At 43.0% G+C, this 21,037-nt stretch overlaps 1 protein-coding gene across 1 annotated transcript in view; it reads left to right on the forward strand.

The window, feature by feature from the left end:
- Positions 1-6,887, forward strand: part of LOC308301379 (butyrophilin-like protein 2) — a 45,693-nt gene extending 38,806 nt beyond the window's left edge. Inside the window, exon 7 of the mRNA XM_080745347.1 lies at positions 6,440-6,887. The gene's annotated coding sequence lies outside the window, so the exon portion shown is untranslated. The remainder of the gene's footprint in view (positions 1-6,439) is intronic.
- Positions 6,888-21,037: the final 14,150 nt, after the last annotated feature.

The following is a 21,037-nucleotide window of genomic DNA, read 5'->3' on the forward strand; positions in this document are numbered from 1 at the left end:
CACTGCTGTCCCTTCTTGCATTGGATGTTTATTTTGCGGCGCTTTGTCCGCTCTGGCCGTGGTCTCTGTCATCTGCCCAGGGACAGGAGCAGTTGTGCAGGGAGAGGCTGTGTGTGTGTGTGTGTGTGTGTGTGTGTGTGTGTGTGTGTGTGTGTGTGTGTGTGTGTGTGTGTGTGTGTGTGTGTGTGTGTGTGTGTGTGTGTGTGTGTGTGTGTGTGTGTGTGTGTGTGTGTGTGTGTGTGTGTGTGTGTGTGTGTGTGTGTGTGTGTGTGTGTGTGTGTGTGTGTGTGTGTGTGCAACTTTGTCCTTGCCATCAACGGGTGGATTAAGTGGTTATGTGACTGTGCACCACCCAATGTACTATCCCCAAACCCTGTCCAGGGCTATGCGGACGACGTACAGCTAGCCTCTCGGGAGGAGAGTGTTGTTAAAAACATGCTTGCGAGAACAGACAGGTTTCTAGACTGGTCAGGTCTAGAGGCAAAAAACACCAAGTGTGCTGTTCTCTACCAGAGGCGTAGTGGTGGCAACCGCTGGTATAAGTCTAAGGCTGATAAAAGCCCTGAGTTCACCATCAACTCACAGCCCATCCGTGTATATGATCTACACGAGTCCTATAATTATCTAGGGCATAGATTTAATATTGCAGGGGACTGGAAAGAACAGGTTGAGTACATAACATCTGAATTTACAGCTAGGCTGAACCTGATCGATGCTTCACCACTACCACTGCTGATGAAGTTGGAGGCTATTAGGCAGGTTGCCCTGACTAGAGTACAACATCTTTTCTCCAACGTTCACATAGCATGTAAAACACTCAGTGACCTAGACGATAGTATAGTTCACTTTGTGAGGAAATGGTTCGGACTTAACACCCACAGCACCAGAGACATTATTTTCCAGTCAAAGCAGGACGGTGGGTTTGGCGTGCCGAACATGGAGTGGATTTATAACGCCACAAGGCTGGCTCACCTAACAAACATGTTGAACAGTGATGACAAAACTGTCATGGAACTTGCTAGATCATCTCTGTTCCTAGACATGAAACGGCGTAAAGTGCCTTTGGCAGCAGAGGGCGATCCAGGCTTCCTGGGGTTCAGAAGAAAGCCCAACCTGAAAATGGACTCAAATGCTACTGGGTTTGGGGTATCGTCAGACTGGCCTGACCTCAATGACCTCTGTGTGAGAACTGGAATATCCCTGAGCTGGGCTAGACCTGACTCGGAAACAGTGGCAGTTTCTGAGGACATTATTACCAACTGTTTAGTCTCAGTAAGGGCTACCGTTATTGATACACAACATCACATATCACCAGTTACTGCACGGAAGCACCTCATCATGTTACAACAACAAGAACAACAACAACACTGGACTGGTTTAAAACTACAGGGAAAGCTAGCTTGCCTCCCTGATGCAGACCACACAGTATCACATACAATATACAAGAACAATGCAGTTGATGAGGATATAGTCATCTTTACAGCCAAAGCCAGATTACAGGTCCTTCCAACCAGACTCAATCTCTCCCTGTGGTACCCTAACACATTTCCTCCTCATTGTCTGCACCATGAACACACTCCAGTTACAGAAACACTGTCACATATTCTTAATGGCTGTCATGTATATAAGGGAATGTACATTGCTAGGCACGACAGAATTGTTGACCTATTAGCTAAGGACATACGCTCATATGTTTCATCATCTGCCAACATGTATACACACTCACGTGTTTCAATTGCCATGTTCACGCACAATAATGAAAATGATGCCTTTTCAGATGTCACAGCTAACACACCAGATATTGTTGTTGTTGATGAGGACAGTAGAGAAGTGACCATTTTAGAAGTGGCATGTACATTTGACCACAGTCTGGAAGAGGCATTCCTTACAAAGGCACTTAAGTACCAACGTCTTAAGGATGCTATCTTACAACTTGGCTACAAGTGTAAACTACTGGTGTTTGCATTTGGAAGCCTTGGTAATGTCCATAAATCAGTAGTGAGGGGCCTGCAGATTGCAGGCATGCCCAAGCCAAGAGCGAAGGCATTGGCAAAATTCTGTTCAGTGTCTGCAATAATTGGCAGTCGCCATATATGGAGAAGGCGATGCTTCCTGTACCCATGACCTATACCCTAGCACTTGTTGTACAGCTTTTTCCAAGTTTGCTCATCCACTATTGTTTGCGTTCAAGAACTTCTTGTTAAATGTGAATGCAAATAAAGATGTTAAAATGTGTGTGTGTGTGTGTGTGTGTGTGTGTGTGTGTGTGTGTGTGTGTGTGTGTGTGTGTGTGTGTGTGTGTGTGTGTGTGTGTGTGTGTGTGTGTGTGTGTGTGTGTGTGTGTGTGTGTGTGTGTGTGTGTGTGTGTGTGTGTGTGTGCGTGTGCGCGTCCCAGCCTACGTACAGGCAACGGTACCGCCCAAAACGGCTCGTTAAGTTATTTAACAGCTTGTTTGAATGTTCTATTCTTATTTTTTAACCAGAAAAAGATTATGTAGTAACTTATTTCCCATCTAGAGAGGCTATTTTATATTATAGGTTTCCGAATGCACTCCTGTTAAAGATCCTACACCATGCATTTAAAAATAATTTATATAACACTGTTTGTGTCCCAAAAACGTTTTTGAAAAGGTTTGAGGCTAAATTACCACTCCTGAATACAGAGCCCCTGTCATTTCTGCCTGGCTTTCAGAGCATTTTTTTTAGCTCGCTTATTTTTATAACTATATATCTGTAGTGTGTACACGGCTTTAGACAGGTTTTAACCCTCAACAAACACTCTGACCATTCCTTTTGTTTCTTCTAGCTGTGCTATAATGAGGCTCTCCAGCTGCAATACCAAAACGGCCTCTGTTTGCTCAGGGGCGCATCTAGTGGGGTTTTTGCACCCCTCCCCCTCCCCCTCCCCTCCTCTCCACTCCTCCGCGGACCCCACGTTGACAACAAATAATGTTAATATTGGGCCAATACAAAAATAAGATAATGTTGCAGCTCTGATTATAGCCTACTGTAGGCCTATGTTGTATGATATAGGCCTACTGTCAAATGACACAGGGCGACCGTTGCTAGACCAGACATTACAGAAAGTTAATCTACATTAGACAATCAACCCCACCCGCATTGTATTTATGTATAATGTATAAAAATTTATGAAATATAACAGCCCATAAACCATAAAACTGTCTCCGCGACTCAAATGGGTCCCGACCCAGTGTTTGGGAAACAGAGGGAAGCATTCATTTCATAGTAAAATCGACGTTCAGAATCGCTGATTGTAGGCTATATTCTTCACTGCATACTACGTATCAATCACGGTAGAACAATGTTTATTTTGGCGATAATGAACCAAGGACATCATAGCCTAGTATAGAACAGTGGTTCCCAAACTTTTTGACCGCGGGCTCCGGGGCGCTCGCCCTGCTCGCGCAGCCCGAGACGGTGCACCTCCGTCTGGCTGCGGAGCTCCGCACCCACCCGGCCATCGCGGCGAGCTCCGCGGCGAGCTCCAGAGAGGCGCGGAGGCGCGGGCCGGGGCTGGTTTGTGGTTTGTGGGAAAGGCAAAGCCAAGCTTGATCTGGGCTAGGGTTTCGTAACTGTCCAAAATTAAATGGTACGGTTTTCTTCACAGCCACAGGACCATCGCCATTAAAAATAGTCTTTTGTTTCCTTGTTAGAAGGGACGAAGCTTGGGTCCTCGCAGTCTATAACGTCACATTTATAGTGCAATTCAGGAACGTTAGACTTCTCCTTGGACATGTTGATAGCAAAAATGTTGATAGAATAAAAGAAGGAAATGACTCTGTCTACTATACAGGGAGGCAGAGTGAGAGAGCACTGAGTGAGCAGTAATGGCGGCCCCAGAATAGTAAGCCAGCTGCAGATGGAGGTGGAGGCTAAGCAAATTAGAAACAAATGAGGGGCTGGGTTTACAACAGTAGCTCTGGTTTTTACCCGAAGGGCGGGGGGGGGGGGGGGGGGGGGGGAACGCGTGTGACGTCACATGCGTCAACTCTCAGAACAGCACTGTTCTGAGAACCCGTGGAAAGCTTTTCAACTCTGCCTTCCCAAAAACAGAGAAAGACACAATGGTCAGAAATAGGACTTTGTGAGGATAGAATGTGCCAGTGGGACCCCAAAAAAAGGTTTTAAAATAGAAAAAGTGAAAATTCGTGGTGTAGGTCCTTTAACGTCCATTGTATAGCGTTTATAGCCCACAAAACAAACCGGTTGTTTGTTACACACGGAGTGACACGGACCGAGTGAAAATTCCTCCCGTTTTCACCTCCCGGAGTCAAGCCATCCGTGGCGAATCCTTCCTCATCACACAGTGTTGCGTCCCAAAAGTGGCCGATCTACAAGCTCAGAGCAGCTCGCATCCACGTCTCCGCGCCGCGCTGTGTGCTTGCAGATCGGCCACCTTCCAGAGGACGCTGAAACTTGCAGGATGAGCACTCTGTCAACCCATGGGACCGTCGCTAATTTGAATGACACCCGCAAATGGAAACGGGCTAAATTCGCTTTGTCTTAATACGCATTTCTGATAATTTGCTTCCCTAATTCGAATATGTTTATGGAAACATGGCTATAGTTGTGGTCTTCTGCTCCACCCATAGCGATTGCGATTGAATGCGTCACCAAATGATGTGACAATGACAAATGACAGACTAGATCAAGACAGAATAGAGACAGTTACAGGAACTGAAACCACTGTGAGGTGCTGTAGAATACATGTGTCAAACTGTTTTATTATGAACAGTCTTAGTTCTCAGTGTAATGGCATATTACTGAGAAGGCACTATTAATACAAGGTGATTATCTGTGAAATAGTGATGTGTCGGTCATGAATGACCCGTTCCAATGAACGGATCTTTATGGTGAACGAGATCGAACGGGTCACCATCCGGAAAAGACCCGTTCAACCGTTCACGGCGTTCAGTTGCAAATGCGACGAGAGAGAGAGAGACGGTTCATTCAACGTATCTCACAAGAGAAGACAGACCCGACCGACCGTTCCGTTCCTCCTTTCCACCGTTCCTCTTTCCTTATTGGACACTGTAGTGGGCTGGAGGCGGGCTCTCCCTCAGAGAAGCAGGACTGTGTGTGCGTGGGGGTGTGGAACAGAAATCAGGGACCTACAGTTACGGAGCAGCAGAGTGCCTCCGACCGCGAGAAGAGTTGTGACTGATGATTGATTGACCGAGACCGACTGACTGCCTGCGAGTGAAAAGGGTGTTATCGTTCATTCTTTGAACGGGATGTTCTAATTACTAGCCTGATTACTAGCCTACCCTACGAGACTGCAGACTGACTGACTGACTGACTGACTGACTGACTGACTGACTGAATACTTTATTAAGTTTGCAAAAAAAAGCGGTACAGTTCTATACAAAAGAATGCTAAAAGATAAGCCATAGAAAACACTATGGCATTAATCTATCCTACAATAGTAACACATCTCATCTCATACAATGGACCATTGAGCCAGTGTCATGTTAATTCATGAAGTGTGAACGTAATGGTAAGGGATAATCGTTCATTCTCTGAACGGGTGAAATGTTCATTTGCGCTTTTGAGTGATGTTGGCCGCTTTATAATGATAGAAGCGGCGTGAGGCGACGGTGTGAATGTTTTTGATTGATATGCGTGCGTGGAAAAAGTAGCCTACTCCGATTTTTATTCTTTTAGGGTGCAGGGGGGTGCAGGGCACTGCAGGGAAAAGCGACGTTTCGATGTCAATACATCATCTTCGTCAGGTCACGTTCACAATATAGGCAGCAGGCAGGCCAGGCATGCAGAGTCTGTCGTGTCATCTGACCGAAACAGTCAGGCAGAGAGGAAAGAGGTGTGTTTTTGACTGCTTGTGCTTGACTGACTGACTGACTGACTGACTGACTGACTGACTGAACTCGACTGATTATCGGTCACGGCTCTGAACAAGAATGATGTGACGACCGGCTCAACGCCGGCTCCAATAACCCCGCCCCCGCTTCCCGAAAGTTGTGAAAGACCGATTGAACGATCATGACCGAATCTATCTTGTGAACGAACGAACGATGATTCGGTTCACGGAAATGAACGAAAATTCCCACCCCTACTGTGAAACAGCTTGCTTCCAGCCCCAGTACACAGTGCTGTTAGCCTACAGTAGAATGCTACAGTATTTAGCTGAGGACCGATTTGAACATTTATTGCATTTATTTACTTGCATAACTGCAATTTAAGCTTTCCCTCGTGTGACATTGATAATGATGATTTTTTTTTCTGGGCTAGAAAATGTAATAATGGGCCTTTTAGTTTAATGGGTCTTTAGTTTGTCTGTTCCTAATAATAATAATAATAATCTCTCTCTCTCTCTCTCTCTCTCTCTCTCAGTGAATGAATTATGTTTTAGTTTTATAATTTAATGTGGTTAATGTTTACTGTCTTGTTTTCTCATCAGATTTCCATTGGACTCACTGACACATCTCTATTCTCTACGCCTTCCAGAACACATTCACTGAACCACTCTACCCTGCAAGGATTCAGTATGATTGTATATGCAGTACTCAGGTACAAATGTAACTCAGGGTAACATGTGTATAAACTAGAATTTACATATATAGAGAGAATTTACATATATTTTTAGAACATATATATACATTACATATATTATAAATTATTTTTAAGCCTACTAATTATGGTCGTTGTGCTGACACAGCACGTTAGTTTCAATTGGACGCGGTGCCGTTTGCGTTACAAAGGATGTGATTCAAGCGATTCATGGTCACATGGCTTTCAGGGCAATTTCGGGACCTGTGTATTGGATCTGTGTTTCACAACACAGATCAAAAAGAGAAGAAAAGAAAGCAGTATGTTCTCATATAACAAATTGCAAATATTGTGATCATGTTGTAAGCTTGTAGATCAGGGGTCTTCAACAGGGGGTCCAGGACCCGTAGGGGGTCCTCCAAATCTTTGTGTGATAGAAACCTTTTTTTTCTCCTTTTTTATATTAACCACTTGAACCCTAGCGTCATATTCTGAGAACTTTAGCCAAAAATAGCCATTCTACAAGCTCACAACGCCTCGCAATTTTTGCCAAGAGGTTTGGTGTAGAGGGGAAAAAGAGCAGACTAAGTACAGAGTGAAAGGTCAAGTGTATTAAGTATTGACGGTTCAAGTGGTTAAATATCTGAAAACACAAATTGACATGAATCCAAAATACACTGATGATTGTGCTGTCAAACAATGAAACTATATGGAATCTATGAACAGGTTGTGGGGGTCCCTGCTTCATCTCTCTCTCAACTAAGGGGTCCCTGCTTCATCTGTCTCTCAACTAAGGGGTCCCTGCTTCATCTCTCTCTCAACTAAGGGGTCCCTGCTCCATCTCTCTCTCAGCTAAGGGGTCCCTGCTTCATCTCTCTCTCAACTAAGGGGTCCCTGCTTCATCTCTCTCTCAACTAAGGGATCCCTGCTTCATCTCTCTCTCAACTAAGGGGTCCCTGCTTCATCTCTCTCTCAGCTAAGGGGTCCTTGGTCTGAAAACGTTGAAGACCCCTGCTGTAGATCGTCTATTTTCACTATGTTTGACTCGACGTGTCCTTGATCAAGAGACTTGGAGTTGATGGTACAACGCTAGCGCTACAAGTTGAACAGTGGAGTAGCCAGGATTCATTAGTGTCTAGGCCTGGCATCAAACGGGTGGACACATTATCAAAGCATATGAACACACCTGACATAACTGTGAAGCCTGTTTGTCACTTTCACAAATCATATGCTGTATATTAGCATTTTTTCTGCATCTAGCATGAGGCAGCGTGTGCGTGTGTGTGTGTGTGTGTGTGTGTGTGTGTGTGTGTGTGTGTGTGTGTGTGTGTGTGTGTGTGTGTGTGTGTGTGTGTGTGTGTGTGTGTGTGTGTGTGTGTGTGTGTGTGTGTGTGTGTGTGTGTGTGTGTGTGTGTGTGTGTGTGTGTGTGTGTGTGTGTGTGTGTGTGTGTGTGTGTGTGTGGTGTCTGGCCTGTTACAGATGTTGTTAAAAATCATGTAGATCGGTACACGGTATCTCTGTAGCCATTAAACGAAACGGGTATTTCCTACATTTTATCATGCAAGCACCAGTTAAAGTTACTTTCCATCCCTCATATACTGTGCACAGTGCACCCCATAACCCACACACTGCACATCATTTCAGAGCTCATATATCTTTGAACGGGTAAGGGCTAGTTTTTTTTATTCTTTTTGCCTTCAATTCTTTAGTAAGAACACCCTCTGTGCAATTTAGCAGCTAACAGTGTGAAACTGTGAATGTGAATACAGAGATTGCGGTCCACACTGTTATTTTAGTCGTTGTAAGGAAGCTACTGTTATCAGAATGCTTTAATATGATATTTAAAATTATATTCTTTCTTTTTTTAAGGCCCACCTGTAGCTCCTTTAACCACATGAACCCTAGCTTCTCTGTTCTGGAAAATACCTGATCTATAAGATCACTGAGCTCAGAGTTATGGACTGTAAGGGTCCATTTGGTTCCATTTGTACTTTTTTTTTTTACATATTTTATTTTATTTGTATTATGTAGAAATTAGTAAAAAATGTAAAAGTTGTCAAAAGTTGACAGTGTGGGTCTCAGGATGGAATGACAACATTGATGTCATGAACTGTACGTGTATTCCCCTGGGTGCTAGAGCAGAACCTCTGCCCCAAATCTTTCACATGGTCCTGTTATAGCGCCACCAGGAGGCCAATCTGTGCAAAACATATTTTTGGACAGTACTCCTACAGGTTTTGTCCAAAAATCACACAAATCAGTATACAGTATCTCTATAGTCATTAAACAAAAAAGGTCTTTCAGATTTTTTATATTCCATTCTGATTTTGGTGACGTTTTGCACGCACATTTCCACTATTCTGGACCCCTCCAATGTTGCCATCCCTGTTGATCAGTCAATACCAAACCATGCATGCCAAAAACCAACATTCCTCTCCTGGTGGAGACCTGTGTTCTGAAGAGCTCTGCTTCTGGTTTGCTACTGTATATAATAGTCTGAACTGTTGTCACACCACTGTAATGTGATGCTATATAATAGCTGTTGTTACTCCAATGTAATGCTATATAATAACCTGTACTGTGGTCTGTTGTAACAATATTACACTGTAATGTCTCAATGCTTGAATGATTTATGTAATGTACTTCAAAGTGCCTTGATGTTGAAATGTAAATATTTGACACGTTAATGCATTTTCTACTAACAAATGTGCCTCAACTTGCCATTTTGTATTAGCCTTCATTAAAATACAGCAGGAAGCCTACGTATTGCCATTGAATTTGCACTGTTTAAAGCCTCACAATGGAACTTGTTTTATTAATAAAATGTAATTGTGTCCGTATGGCTGAGTCTGTTAATACAATATAACTTAGTAGAAAATGCTGAACATTGAATCAAAGACACTGTTTGGAAGTAAAGGGATCCCAGATCCACCTTGGAGATTGACATGGTCCTAAAGTCTGTTTGCAAGCAGCACATTGCAGCATTGTTCTATAGAGGGTATGTGTGTGACATCATCATACCAGGAAGTTATGCAGGAACACCTACTGAGTGGCAAAAAACTACTTTCTGGTCTTGACAGCCCAAACATCCAAACAGAAAAGTCCTATCTGATCCGATCTCGATTTCCCATTCATTTTATGCATGTCACTATCACAATACTGTAATGTGTCCTGATACCACCAGTGGCAGACTGCTCAGACATTGTATCATCAGTGTCAGGTGTACAGTATGACCTCACCAGCCAGAAGACACACTGGAAGTAAACTGTTAAATATTGTAAACAAAATGTTGGTTTAGATTTAATGAACGATATCCACTCAGAATCAATCAGGTGGTCTTGAGGATGGATGGAAAGAGTTGGAACCATAGTAACTGGGTTTAATGGATGAGCCCACTAGGTGGTGCTGTAGGCCAGTGGTTCTCAAACATTCTCATGTCAGAGCATCCAGCGGAAGTAGATTCCTGGTGTCACTTGATATTCGAACCGAGCCATCCAGGATGGAGGTGAATCATGACCATAAAACCTTTGTTTCTATGAAAAGAACATTTTGAAAATCGCTAAACAAAGGGTAGTTATTAAATGTAGTATATCAAATAATGTAATATTAAAATATGTTTTCATATAGGATCAAAGGTTGTATGGTCATGATTCACCTTCATCCCGGATGGCTCGGTTCGAGGCTTAACATAATTGTTATAAATAGTTTTGTAAAAGTCTATGGCGAAAATGAATGGGGAATATTAAGTGACACCAGGAAAGGGCTTTTAAGCCGTGACATTTTGTAGGCAGAGGAGAATCTGCCCCCAGAGCATTTTCTGTCCCTCGCTATTTAAAAAAACGACTAAAAAATAACGACTAAAGTATAATTCTAACACTTTCCTTTCAACAACAAAGAGAAGAAAAATGTGTAAATAGTAAAAATAGTAAAAAGATTCACGGAAACTGGGGGCAGAAATTCTCCTCTGCCTACAAAATGATGTCATACTTAACAGCTTCACTTTTCGAGGTTTGATCCGGTCGGGAGAGGAAACCACTTTACGTCATGTTGTAGTTCTCAAGGGACTACAATTTGCCGGAACTATCCACCGGATTCAGTTTTAACCCAAAATAGTTCCCCTGTGCTCAAGGACATACTTTTAGGGCCTACCTAATAAACCCCTTGATGCGGAGTAGTTTTGCTTTTGAAAAATGTGTTTGGTATATGCAACTTTTAGTCCAACTCGTAGCGAGTGGCAAGACTACACTAGGCTACTGGAGCATTTTAACAGGGATTGGGGAAACACGGAGGGAACCAAAACAAAGCGACACCGCTTCTTCTGCTTGTGGTTTCCGCCTAGACTGGATCAAACCGCCGTTAGTAGGCCCATTCATCTTTTCCCCCATATATTTTCAAGATGTTTCATAAGATTTCCAAACTAGCAGATCTACAAGCGTCCACAGTGACACACTGTGAGCTTGTAGAGCTGCTCTTTTCAAATAGAATTGTAGTGGTTCAGACTGTTTGCGATGCTATGAGCTCATTTACTGTAGACTAGCCTACAGCCCCCTGCGGGGGCCTGGCCCCTTTGTGTGTGTGCCTGTTTGTCCCCCTTGGTGTGAAGCAGACAGACTGTGATGTTGCTCTCTCTGGAAGTGCCCCCGGACTGGGAGTGTGCTGCTTGTCGACGCCCATACTTAACAGCTTCACTTTTCGAGGTTTGATCCGGTCGGGAGAGGAAACCACTTTACGTCATGTTGTAGTTCTCAAGGGACTACAATTTGCCGGAACTATCCACCGGATTCAGTTTTAACCCAAAATAGTTCCCCTGTGCTCAAGGACATACTTTTAGGGCCTACCTAATAAACCCCTTGATGCGGAGTAGTTTTGCTTTTGAAAAATGTGTTTGGTATATGCAACTTTTAGTCCAACTCGTAGCGAGTGGCAAGACTACACTAGGCTACTGGAGCATTTTAACAGGGATTGGGGAAACACGGAGGGAACCAAAACAAAGCGACACCGCTTCTTCTGCTTGTGGTTTCCACCTAGACTGGATCAAACCGCCGTTAGTAGGCCCATTCATCTTTTCCCCCATATATTTTCAAGATGTTTCATAAGATTTCCAAACTAGCAGATCTACAAGCGTCCACAGTGACACACTGTGAGCTTGTAGAGCTGCTCTTTTCAAATAGAATTGTAGTGGTTCAGACTGTTTGCGATGCTATGAGCTCATTTACTGTAGACTAGCCTACAGCCCCCTGCGGGGGCCTGGCCCCTTTGTGTGTGTGCCTGTTTGTCCCCCTTGGTGTGAAGCAGACAGACTGTGATGTTGCTCTCTCTGGAAGTGCCCCCGGACTGGGAGTGTGCTGCTTGTCGACGCCCATTTGTGATGTAATTCGCATCACAGGACAAAGCTGCCTACAGGCCAAAATTTGGGAAAATATTTTAAACATTTGGGGATTATGAGAAGTAGAGACACATCTGAAGGTGATAAAGTTGATGTTGGGCAAGGTACATGCGTTATTGATTTTTGTATTATGTTTTTTAGACAATTGAACAACTGCTGAACGTGGAGTTACAGATGGAAACACACACACACACACACACACACGGGGCAATTCTAATTAAGGTTGTGGGATGAGAACCCCTCAAGGACCCCTGGGGGTCCCCGAACCCCACTTGAGAACCACTACTGTAGTGAACAACAACACAGTAAATGTGTTGTGATGACATCATGGATGGATTATAGAAAAGACCATTACATGGGATTAAATCATGTGGGTCATAAATAACATGTCTAAACTGCTTTCTTAACACATTTCTTATAACTGAACTGTTTGTGAACATCGTTGACAGCCATTTCTTTATTCAAAAATATTTACACATAATATTATGAAAACATATATGCATTTAAACAATGTATGTACAGTATTCATTTGTATTACAGCTCCTTGCTGTAATACTAATAATAATAATAATAATAATACATTTTATATGTACGACTTTATATTTGACAAAGATCTCAAAGTGCTACATTGCAAGGAAAACATATTTTAAAATATGTGTTTAAATAATAATAAAAACAATGAAAGTAATCAAATTCAGTTCAATGGTCAGACCTCCTCAACTATACACAGCTAAGAGAAAGATCAGGTATAAAAACACACAAAGGCATCAATTCCATCAAGTCCCTCTAGGAGGCAAAAGCCTTGTTAAGACATAAGACTATACTGTTAAATCAGAGTCATTTACAATAAGCGAGGACAGCAAAAGCATAAATGGTAAATGGTGCATTTATATATGGCGCCTTTATCCAAGATGCTTTAGAGAGATTGAGCATTACATTCACCCATTCACACACACATTCATTACATTCACACACACATTCATTACATTAACCAATTCACACACACATTCATTATAGCCGGGGATCCAGTCACCAAAATGGGAGGGGACCTGTGATGTTCTGCCGCACTTTTTATTTCTGTTTTATCTATTAGTTTGGTCATTAAGGTCCACAGAATGAGAGGCCTGCTCTGCCGGAAACATCGCAAAAAAAAGTTATAGACATTTGTATATTTCTGTCCCATTGACTCCACTAGAAATATTTAAAAAATAAAAATAAATCTGCTTTAAGTAGCATGTCAGGGGTCAAACTAGGGGTTCTTCATGATTCTGAATCCATTGTAAGCATTTGTTTTGCATGAAGAACATTCCTTGGGCAAAATCTTGGCCACCCAGAACTGTGAAAAGTGGGAAAAAAGTGATGACTCATCACTTTTCACAGTGTTAAGTTGCCAATATTTTGCCCAAGGAATGTTTTTCATGCAAAACAAATGCTTGCAATGGATTCAGAATGACGAGGAACCCCTAGTTTGACCCCTCACATGCTACTTAAAGCAGATTTATTTTCTTTTTTTAATATTTCTAGTGGAGTCAATGGGACAGTGAATATACAAATGTCCATAACTTTTTTTCGCGATGTTTCCGACAGAGCAGGCCTCTCATTCTGTGGACCTTAATGACCAAACTAATAGATAAAACAGAAATAAAAAGTGCGGCAGAACATCACAGGTTCAACCCTATTCCTTGAGCTTTTGGGCATGTGGATCCCCGACTACTTAGCGAACGGTAGCAAGCAATGGCCCACGAAGGCACCATTAAGTTAGCTTAGCGACAACAGCGGCACAAACACATTAAATAGCTTAGCAGCAACAACTGTCGCCTTGGATCAGCAGATACTGCACTGCAGAAATCAGCTGGGAATTAGCAACAAAACGGAGACCCACAACCTTGATGAAGCAGTACTAGAACACCGCAAATTTTACCAGAATCCACAATCCCAAATTTCCCTATAACCTGGTCACGTGGCAGCTGAGCACGAACTGCCCAGATAAACATGATGTCAGCATCCTACAAGCAGTAGCATCCGTTGTAATTATTAGCAGCCATAACAGCAGCCTTAGCAGCTTGAGTTGAGCTAGCCTCAGCCGAAACCACGGAGACGTGACATTATCCGACTGCGGCAGCAGCTACAATTGGCCTATTTATATTAGCATTTAGTAAAGCAGTGCCACTGACAACTTAGAACTTATCAAACCCCAGCTAACAGCCTGCGATGCGAGGAAAAAGCTGCAGCTGATGGATGCTGAAACTGAAAGAGAAGCCCAGAGCACCCCAGCAAGGGGGCTGAGTGACAAACAAATTCCAGTAATAACACGTGGCTGCTCCATACCAGCAGAAGTGTGCCCAATATGCTATTATCAGAACAAAATATGTACCAGTGAAACGTTTTTCAGCCTCGCGATTACCCACCGGTCGAGCAGAGATACACCCTTTATCAGCTTCTCAAGAGAGGCGACTCACGTCTTTTACTGAAACCTCCCGCGGAGCGCGGTACGTATCCGTCGCCGTGTCTCATGAGCGGTGTGCCGGTTATGACCGATGCAATAGGTCGCTCTTGACAACGTACTTTAACTACAGAGGTTGATGTTTATTAGCGCTCCTCTAAACACATGTTGCCTACATGTTGTGTATGTGCAACCACTAGCACCCGAAGCATGACATGCTAGAGAACTACATTTCCCATCCCCAATGCTTAGCATGCGCTGACGAGCGTCCTGCCGTAAACCACCGCTTGACGTGAACTCGGCTAGCTCGGATGCTAGGTAAATGCTGCCGTTACAGACACCCGCAACCTACAAACTGAATCCTCCTGGCGTGATTCATTACTTGCTACGGGGGCCACGTTTTCACGCGGGCCGCCGCTCTATGCCTTGACATGGCTAGCACGTAGTTTACTAGCTAACAGCATCCTTACCGAAGTAGCCGGCTAACAATAGCCACCAGCTAGCACCTAGCTGACTATACATTAAACCTGTTGCTCCACGCTAGCCGATACGGCCCGCGCAGTTGCAAAGCACTGTCGCTATTATCGACAAACCCAACGACTGAGATTACCTTAACTCATGGTCGCCCAGCAAAGGCCCACCAGGGCAAAAATAAGTTGGCATTTAGCCCGTAGCCACAGCCAACTTTCTATGATCCTGAGTTTACTTTTAGCACGTTAGCAAAGCCTGTAGCACCTTTAAATTAGCTTTAGCAACAAACGACTGAAGTACAGAATTCAGCTGGGCACCAACAACGTTAGCAAGACAATATGAACCTTGAAACAGTAGTTTAAAATTCAGCGATTACCAGAATAACAATCTCAAACTTCCCATACAACCTGGCCAAGATCACAGCTTCTAGGTTTGGCAGCTAAGAACATGAATTAGGCGATAGTAAATAGCAGAAACAGCCAGAAATACTCAGCCAGTTAGGCACCCACTCCGAGCGGTTTGGCAGCAGCACAGCTACCTGCAGCAACACGGTGGCACCTGTGTGCATCCTGCAGCGCTGAGTTTGGCAACTGAATACTGAACAGGTTAGCACCCTTGATATATTCTGAGTAGGGGGGGGGGGGCGGAATATAGGACTCCGCCCACCTGGGGCGCGCCGCCAACCTCTGAGATCTCCCCCCTGAACTAGCTACGTCATCCTTCCTGCGCTCCATAATGATGATATTGATGTAATGATATTGATTGTACCAGAGATGGTAATGTTGATGGAACGGCTGACTCCTCCTGTCTTGGACTGACACCAGTACACTCCACTGTCCACTGCATATGCGTTTTTTATGGTGCATGATTCTACACAGAATCACAAGGGAAAGATAATTAAAACATATATACTTTATCTGTCCATCCATCCGTCCGTCTTTTGATTTGATTTGATTTGATTTATTTGATAAATTCATGATACAATTCACCAAGGTGATAGTACAGTAGAATTATCCGGATAGTAGAAAGAGTGAATATTTAATTCCATTGCAAATTGCAGCATATTTTATTCTACCTTAGCTAAATAAAAAACACTGTAACATTCAACTACAAAGACACAAAACCAGAGACAAATACATACAAAATACCCACTTCCTCCTACATACCAGTTTTCCCCCATACACTGCAGGCTGCATTCACTTCCCTGCTGGTGTTTCTCTTCACATCCCAGGACACAGGCTTACCTTCGTCCTCGCAGCTCAGAGAGATGGTTTCACGCTCAAAGTACTGAGAGCTTTCAGGACTGACTTTCACTGACACTGGAAGACATGACACTATAGTGAATATAGGATAACAATATGAAATACAGTACCAAGATGACTTGGATCAGGTGTGTACAGTAGCTGTAGGTGTAATGGTGTAGGTACCCAGAGCATTCAGTATCAACATGTGGCACTTGTTAAAATCACCAAATAGTATACACAATAAAAATTATAGTAACTTATAACTTCAACAATAAAATATAAGTAAGAATAATAAAGTGCAAAGGTGCTTTAACTTAATTAAAATCAGACGACCACACCACCTTTGATATGAGGTCTGGTCCTCGGTTTAAAGATTACAAACTGTAAAAGGCAACACGGGTTCTTCAAGACAAATTGGATTAAAAGGCAAAAACGTAAAAACAGAGGACCTCATATCAAAGGTGGTGTGGTCGGTCGGCTGATTTTAATTAAGGTAAAGCATCTAACAGAGGACCTCATATCAAAGGTGGTGTGGTCGGTCGGCTGATTTTAATTAAGTTAAAGCATCTTTGTACTTTATTATTCTTACTTATATTTTAGTATTAATATAAGTTATAGTTATAAGTTACTATCATTTTTATTGTGTATCTGGTGTTTTTAACGAGTGCCACACATTGGCAGCATCCTTTAACACACTTAAACAGAGTGTGTTAAAGGAGTAGTTCACCCCCAAAATGACTTTTTTCCTATTGATTACTCATGCCATGGAGAGTAGAGTTCAATAATATTTTGTGGTTTTTGTCACATTCCTAAGACAAAAATGTGATAACAATAAATTTACCCCCATTCGTTCCGGATGGGGACCTGTTTCGAAACGGGTCCCCATCCGGAATCAATGGGGTAAATTTACTCGAATCAAATTTTTGTCTTTGAATGTGACAAAAACCAAAAAAAATGTATTGAACTCTACTCTCCATGGCATGAGTAATCAATAGGAAAAAAGTCATTTTGGAGGTGAACTACTCCTTTAAGTACAGTACTTGAGTAAATTTAGGCTATACTTAGTTACTTTACACTCGACTCACTGCAGGCTGCACATAGATGCGAGAGGGCGAGCGGCTCTCATCCACTCATAATGATGACAAGCCTCGGTCAAAGTGCTTGGTTTAATGTTTTATTTTAACTCTATCTTCTAATTATTATTAACTTATCCTCACAAATAGTCGCCCTGTCCGGCTGTCCCCTATCATCTTATTTTGTCCCAGGAACGGCCCAGGAAAGAAAAGCTCCATAAAAATCACAGAGTCACAATGGCTTGTTCGTCCCACACTCTCAGCACGGCATGAACAGCGAACAGCAGCCGCTGTCCGCAAAGCCTGGAGCAAAGTCAAGACCCGCCCCTCGCGACTGTAGAAAGTGTCTCAGCATGAATACAGCGAAATCAGTCCGGTCAATTACAAAACATGACACAACGTGTGATAGCATACATATCGTTGGTCATGGTCGCTGACAAAGTTATGTATTTACTGTATCATTAGAGTATATATATCGTAATTCCCACGGCCAATTCTCCACTGACTTCCATTGGTCACGTGACCAACATTCCACAAGTGACAAGCGGTTTCTACTCGTCACTTTCCAAGGCGGCTGGGCGGTGCTTCGGGAGTTGGGACCACCTTCTTCCTACAGCTCTCAATATTAACCCTTTCAGGGTATAGTTGCATTGGCAAATATTTTCACAATTATGTCACAGTTCTTTTGACACAGTAGAGCCCGTTCTGTTACCTTTCCTTTAATATTGATGAGGATTCTCCATATGTGATTGCCAGAACAGGCTGTCTACCTGTCTTGGTCATAAATGGAGTGTGACAGTCAACAATGTGATGTAAGAACAGGTCAGCTATAGACATTGAGGCGTTACGGCCTGACGGAAAGGATCTGCTGGTTTTCCTACGGACCGCAATAAATATATCTCCCCGCCCGGCTTCCCTCGACCCAAGTGTGTTTTATAGAGGCTGGACAAAGCGTCTGTACTACACTACCCATAATGCAATGCACTGAAGTTGTCTCACCTTCTGGTTGAACAGGTCCACAACAGAGGACGAGAGACACCACTAGAGAGAGAGAGAGAGAGAGAGAGAGAGAGATGCATTTTAATACAGGCTGTACGCACAGCGCTGTTCACGGCTTTCCAACACATTAAAGGAGTAGTACGTAGTTCACCCCCAAAATGACTTTTTTTCTATTGATTACTCACGCCATGGAGGCTTGAGTTCAAAAAAAAAATTATTTTTATTTGCCGCATTCCTAAGACAAAAAATATATATTATAGTAAATTAACCCTCATTGATTCCGGAAGGGTGTACATGTTTTGTAATCAAATTATTGTCTTGGGAATGCGTCAAAAGAACTAAAGTCTCCAAGGTGTCAGTAATCAATAGAAAATAAGTCCTTTTGGGGGTGAACTACTCCTTTAAACGTGGGGCTCAGGTGGGCAAAATACAGCAGGACTGATCCTGTACAGGTGGTGTTTCTGAAAGTGAGCTTCAGATTTGCAATTTGCTGTTTCTTGTCCATTCAAGGGCAGGCTCATTCAATAGAGTGACTCTTGCCAATATGGATGCAGATCTGCTTTTATCTTCATGGGGTGGCAGGGGTGGAGGGTTTGGACACATGAGCTTGCTTCATTTTGGACTCACCTTGATATCAAAGGCAAGGGAGATACATTTGACACACTACTTAAGGTTTTGGATGTATGCTCAGACACTTGTCCATTACTTCTTATAGGCACTAAATACACTTCCCATGACAACATGCAATGTTCAACATTATTTTCCGGTGTAAAAAGAATCAAATGTGCGCGCAGTACGATGCAACCGTTCACCTAAATAATCTGTCTCCTAGCGTTTGACAGAGACTTAGCTGATGGTCTGGACAACAATAAAGTTATTGATATTTTCAAGTGCAAGCCCCGCTGTCTCACATGCTTGATCACCATGATTGATTTAGCTGTAGTGTTAATGTGTCAATATTGCATCATGTCATGTTTGCCTTATCTGTAGGCCTAATGCTGAATACTGTGCTTTTTGAGAATTATTGCATATTGTTTTTATTTAATATCTCTAGTTTTATTTGTTTTCCCGGGGGCCTCCGACCCTCCGAGCGGCGGTCACACCTTGCCAAGTTGAAATTCTTGCCAAGTTGAAATTTGTTTCAATTTGGCAAGGTGTGACCGCCGCTCGGAGGGTCGGAGGAGAGAAGCGACATTCGCTTCCCCCGGCTCCACCCTATACGTCCTGACAGCCAATCAGCGCTGCTCAGACACAGAAATGTTTGGGAATCACTTTTTTATGCAAACGTCTCGATTCCCATTGAAAAAAACATTGGCAGAATTCTGGATTTTTACTTAGAGTTTTTCTATATTGCAGTATTGATACTTTTACTTCACTGGAGTATTTTACATTTTTGGAGCTAGTAGGATAATAGTAGTCTATAATCTAGTGTTAATAGTCACAGACCGCATTACCAGTCCAGCACGTCGAGGTCGCCTTACAATGCTTTCTGTGCTGCTTTTAAAGTTAATCTGCTGGAAATCAGTCTTTAAAGTAAAGGCTCTAGTGGGATTCGAACCCACGGCCTCTAGCTTATCAGCTCAGTATCCTAACTCATCGAGCTACTCGCTGCTTGAGAGTCTTTGTCTTATTACAGGAACAACAAACAACGTTACAAAAGAAAAAAGAAAAAGAAAAGAAGAACTTTAACAGCATAGGCCTATTTGCCTATGGTTTGTTGTTGCTGTTGCTGCTTGTCTAGATGTTTGAATGTCATGATTATATTATACGCTGCCGCTGGTGCTTTTCTCATCAGCTGGCCACGCACGCACGCACGCACACACGCACGCGCGCACACACACACACACACACACACACACACACACACACACACACACACACACACACACACACGTGTGTATTCTGTCCTCTGCCCACCAGGTGGCGACCGTCGCGTCCAATCTCATGCAAATGAAAATACCACGGAAAATACACTCTTTCAACTTCATTTGCATGAGGATTGGACGGCGACAGTCAGGTTCACATCACATAAAATATCACAAGTAAATGTTTGAATAAACGTTTATTTACATAGAAAGTAGGAGGAAGTTTACTTATTTCAAGCCTACTTGTAAAATCGTCATCATCACCACAAAGTCTCGAATATTTATGTTGTTGTATAGTTGTATTTTGTGCCGGCGTTGTATTTATTTCAATGGTCCGGTTTCAAGGCAGCAAAATGCGTGTTTTTGCGACGACTGGTGGTGAGGTCTGTGTATGGACGTCTGACTTTGGACGGCGTTTGCACGTCGTATAGACGGCGTGCGAACGCTGTTTTTAGGTTGTTTTTTGGGGTGTGGCAGGTCTGACTTGGACGTCGTATGCACATCGTATGGACGGCGTCGCCCGCTGGTTGTGTGAGAGTGGGCAGAGGAGATAGAGTCTGTAGAAAAGGCACCACATTAACGTCTTTGTGCAACATTTAATTATGGCCTTTGGATTGAAATCGAAGTGTTTTGCTGCAGCCTGTAGCCTCATGGAAACCCTGTAGTGTATATAAAATGTCACAATGTGACATAGCTAAGCTTATTTACTGTGGAAATAAGCTTAGTCTTTTCATGGATCTCCTTTTAGTAGACCTTGTACCAGTGAACTGTACCGTCATGAAACTGTACCTTTTCCTATGCAAACTTCTAATAAAGTCTTCTTCAATTCAGCTCTGTTTACACAATGCTTTTTTTTTGCGTTAACGTTTGTAGTTTTATGACTCAAAAAGAGTTGGGGCGCCTGCTGGCCTACTGGTCTGGGCACATACCACGTAGGCTTTGTGTAGCCTGCAGTGGGTTGCTGGTTCGTTTCCTGAGCCAGACCATATTCGTATTTACTGCATGTACCTATCTCTCTCCATGTTTC

This window comes from Nannobrachium achirus (assembly GCF_963921795.1).
Source record: "Nannobrachium achirus genome assembly, chromosome: 16".
In the NCBI taxonomy this organism is placed as follows: Eukaryota; Metazoa; Chordata; class Actinopteri; order Myctophiformes; family Myctophidae; genus Nannobrachium; species Nannobrachium achirus.